The 5000-nt window shown below is 41.2% G+C and overlaps 1 long non-coding RNA gene across 1 annotated transcript in view; it reads left to right on the top strand.

Annotated features, from left to right (window-relative positions):
- The window catches only part of LOC143025209 (uncharacterized), an 868162-nt gene that overhangs the window by 632555 nt on the left and 230607 nt on the right, over positions 1-5000 (top strand). The gene's annotated exons all lie outside the window — the stretch shown is intronic.

The following is a 5000-nucleotide window of genomic DNA, read 5'->3' as shown; positions in this document are numbered from 1 at the left end:
GTGTGTGTGTGTGTGTGTGTGTGTGTGTGTGTGTGTGTGTGTGTGTGTGTGTGTGAAATCACAGCATTACACGTAGATCGGGGATATATGAGCTCTGAGCTCTCATCCGGGAGGGTAATAGCTCTCGGTCACGAATCCAACACGAGATCCAAGAACATGGTGAATCGCGCGTACACACACACACACACACACACACACACACACACACACACACACACACACACACACACACACACACACACACACACACACACACACACACACACACTCAACATACTCTAAAGATAACGAAAGAAAATACGTACTTGTGTTTGCCGGTGTATGAAGAGGGTAATTATTATTGCTTGAAACCAACGGAAACGATTATTTAAGGGCCATTTACACAGTCAAACCCGGTTTGTCAATCAAGTGTTTGAGGTGATGTTTGACCGTGTGAATGGGGTATTGGGTTGTCAAACGTGTTTGTCAAACGTGTTTGAGAACCAAATACCCCCTTTCACACGGTTAAACATTACCTCACGACACTTCGTAACTCTAGTGTTTATTATCAGCTCATTACAAAAGTGTTAAACCTTGGTTGATATGCAAATATGAAAAGGAATATATAGAGGTATACTGGAGAATCAGGTTTGTATACATACGTGTATGTAATGTACATATATAAATGTACATGCATGTATACATATAATGGGAATATATGCGTGTGTGTATATATATATATATATATATATATAATACTGATGACCCACTTTCGGAGAAGAATAAGCGAAGATATAGAGATCTGTATATTTCGATCACTTACTGTGATCCTCTTCAGCAGATATGAGTTACAAAGTAGAGAACAATGTGTATTTATAATGAAACAGTGAGGTAGCAAGAAGGGACGGGGCTCAGGTCACATGCCCGGCACGCATGCTCGGATCTTGGTGGCTCAGGTCACATGTCCGGCGTTGCATGGACCTTGGTGATTTTTGTCCACCGCTAATGTAAATGGTAACATTTTATTTATAGCAAAAGAAGAAATACAATCTGGTGACCATTGACCATGGGAAATGTTGTAATTTGGAAAATTGTTTATTAAGGAGGATTCTACTATTTTTCTTCTGAAACTACATTTGGATTTGTAAATTATTTCAGCATCGTCCCAATTTATCCGGTGGTTTTTATTGGCGACGTGCTGAAATACCGCGGAATTTTCCTGTCCGTATTTAACAGAGTTCTTGTGCTCCTTAACCCTGGTAGTGAGATCTCGACCCGTCTGTCCCCAATATACATCATTGCAATCTAAACAAGGTAATTTGTTAACTACCAGGGTTAAGGAGCACAAGAACTCTGTTAAATACGGACAGGAAAATTCCGCGGTATTTCAGCACGTCGCCAATAAAAACCACCGGATAAATTGGGACGATGCTGAAATAATTTACAAATCCAAATGTAGTTTCAGAAGAAAAATAGTAGAATCCTCCTTAATAAACAATTTTCCAAATTACAACATTTCCCATGGTCAATGGTCACCAGATTGTATTTCTTCTTTTGCTATAAATAAAATGTTACCATTTACATTAGCGGTGGACAAAAATCACCAAGGTCCATGCAACGCCGGACATGTGACCTGAGCCACCAAGATCCGAGCATGCGTGCCGGGCATGTGACCTGAGCCCCGTCCCTTCTTGCTACCTCACTGTTTCATTATAAATACACATTGTTCTCTACTTTGTAACTCATATCTGCTGAAGAGGATCACAGTAAGTGATCGAAATATACAGATCTCTATATCTTTGCTTATTCTTCTCCGAAAGTGGGTCATCAGTATTATTTTACAAATGTGCTACGACATATATATATATATATATATATATATATATATATATATATATATATATATATATATATATATAATGTGTGTGTGTATATAATGTATATATGCATGTATGTATATGTATCAAAAGTGAAAGTTCTTAATAACATTAGCACTAAAATTCATATGCATATATATATGAATAGGTGTATATATCATTTATGTATATACGTGTTAAAATGTACATATATTTATACATAATATATGTGTAATATAGAAAGTGAAAATGATAATTAACCTTGGAATATAATTAGCTTAAAATCACGTGATAGGACCTGGACAGACACTCGTCAAAGCACCAATGACCTCATAGATCCACGTAATTACCTTTCGCAGATGCGTCAGATATACTGGAAAAAGAATTTAATAAGCCACAAATTTAGAGAAAATGAGAGGCTGGTCTTCGTGTGAAAAGACACCGTAATAGCCGGGGAGTCTGTAATACTCTTAATTAATGACGCCCAAGGCTCCGGCCGTAGTCATTATGGATAAGGAACCCACCATTTTCGCTTTCAGCCTCATTAGATGACTTTCGACACCTTTAGTCTAGATTTCTTCAGATGAATAAAATCGCCTGACGGCAGGTAGAACGAATGGCTAAAGGTACGTTTTTCTCGCTGCGATGATTAGGTTTCCACCAATGGCGGGTGACGCGCATCCTACTAACTGGAATCACATTTGGGTAAGCGCGTGCGTTGTAAGTACGGTTAAAATCATCAGCCTCGAACTTTGCAGCTCGAAGCAAAACCACCCCATTTAAAAACAAAGAATAAGTGCTCTAAATAGTCGTTTGACGATCATCATTGAGCCACGAACGATCATCGTTGAACGATAATCGCACACATCAAAACGTGACGATACACACAACCCATAGATCCTGAAACCGGCAGTAAACTTCGAATTATTGAGACTCCAAAGAAAGGCGAACCTTGTCATCCTCCAGGCGCTATAAAAAAAAAAAAAAAAAAAAAAAAAAAATCTGCCCGGCCGGCCGCCACCGCATCGCTAAGGAGCCGGAACCGGCGCGCGTTTGCCAGCGGCCTAATTGAGTAATGAATAACTTGTGCCGGTTGTCTTAGCCGGAGAGTGAAGAGGAATCGGCCGCTCCCTCCGCCAAGGGCTCCTGCGGCTTCCGTCTTCGCGGCTCCGCCAGCAGATAACGCCGAGCCGGTGCGCTCCCGTGTGGAAGAGTGGTATTCAGGGGGCGGGGGGTTCTCTCTCTTCTCTCTCCTCTCTTCTGTCTCTTCTGTCTCTTCTCTTTCTACTATCTCTCCTCTCTTCTGTCTCTTCTCTCTCTCCTCTCTTCTCTCTCTTTTGTCTCTTCTCTTTCTTCTATCTCTCCTCTCTCTCCTCTCTTCTGTCTCTTCTCTCTCTTCTCTCTTCCCTCTCTTCTCTCTCTTTTATCTCTTCTGTCTTTTCACTCTCTTCGCTCTTCTCTCTCTTCTTTGTCTTCTTTTCTCTTGTTCTTTCTTCTCTTTTTTCTTCTCTTCTTCCTAGTCTCTCGCTTTTCACTTTTTTCGCTCTTCTCTCTTTTCTTTCCTTTCTCTCTCTCTTTTTGGATTTTTTTTATTTCTCGCTCTCTTGGTCGACCATTTGCTTGTTCTCTCGATCGTTTCTCTCTATTTTTTCTCTTTTTTCTCATACTCGCTTTCTTGCTCTCTAACTCTCGATCTTTCTTTTGACATCGATCTCTCCATCTCTTGTTCGCTTAATCACTCACTAGCATACACACACACACACACCACACACACACACACACACACACACACACACACACACACACACACACACACACACACACACACACACACACACACACACACACACACACACACACACACACACACACACACACTCTCTCTCTCTCACTCGATGGCGCAGTGGTAGCGCTCGCGGCCGCCACTACGGCAGTCCGAGTTCGAATCCCGCCCAGGGTTGAAATAATTTCAGTATCACTGCGCTTCAGGTTGTTACTCCTACTCTCGTTGGCGGGGATTTTGGGTGCATGTCTGCGTGTAAGGTCACACCATTACCCATAGATCGGTCATATATGAGCTCTGAGCTCTCTTCTGGGAGGGAAAGAGCTGTCGATCGTGAGTCCAACACGTGATCCAAGACCATGGTGAATCATGTACTTCTTGATTTACATGTTCTCTGCATTGAATGGAATCACTCCAGCAAATGCAGATAAACTTGGCGAAATTCTTCAAAGTATAGATATTATAAGGGATCAAGATTACTAACGTTAAATAAACTGGAAACATTAAACTTGAAAACTTTAATACTGCGTTGATTTCGTGAATGTAAATCCCTGAAGGTGGGTGGGAATGTGTCCAAACTCTCCCTCACTTCCGAAAATTATTCTTATCGAAGTAGTCAGCAACCGATGCTCTCCTAGTTTCTGTCTTTGTTGTCTGGCAGTCCTTGCAGCTTCCCCCAGACTCCTTCCCCGTGAGGGTCGTCTTTGAAGCCGAGAGACCTCTGAAGTTATAGAAATCACCTGGAGCTAACCGTGATAGCTATCTAATCCCTTTAATGTCCAGGGGTCACCTTTTGGCTGACTAAAACAGACTGGTGTCGACGAGAATAGAATCTTTTTATAGAACACTATTTATCATAATTATATATATATATATATATATATATATATATATATATAAATATATATATATATATATGCACTTGTCATGAGGATGCTGGGGTTCGAGTCCTTGGCAGTACCACATTTCAATTTCTGCATGTCGGCCTTGATGGCTTAGAATTAAAGTGCATTGTGGTTGTTAAAATGTATATATATATATATATATATATATATATATATATATATATATATATATATATATATATATATATATATATATATTTTGTGGTTGGGTGAACAAGATGGAAGTATACTTTGTGTTATGTTGGGGTGAGAGGGTGAGGAGGGGAGGGGAAGAGCCACTGATGAATGCCACGCTCACGTGCAATGTTAGTCGCACGCATGACAAGTGCACAACCACCTTTTATCCCCTCTCCTTCCCCCTTCTCCTCCCCCTCTCCCCCTTCTCCCCCATTCCTCCCCACTCTCTTCCCCCTTCTCCCTCTCTGCTCCCCTCTCTTCCCCCTTCTTCCCCCTTCTCCCCCTCTCCCCCTTCTCCCT

Source organism: Oratosquilla oratoria, chromosome 5 (assembly GCF_046742065.1).
Source record: "Oratosquilla oratoria isolate Oo_2021 chromosome 5, ASM4674206v1, whole genome shotgun sequence".
NCBI lineage: Eukaryota > Metazoa > Arthropoda > Malacostraca > Stomatopoda > Squillidae > Oratosquilla > Oratosquilla oratoria.
Note: the sequence above shows the minus strand (reverse complement) of the source record. Positions and strands in the feature narration are given on the sequence as shown.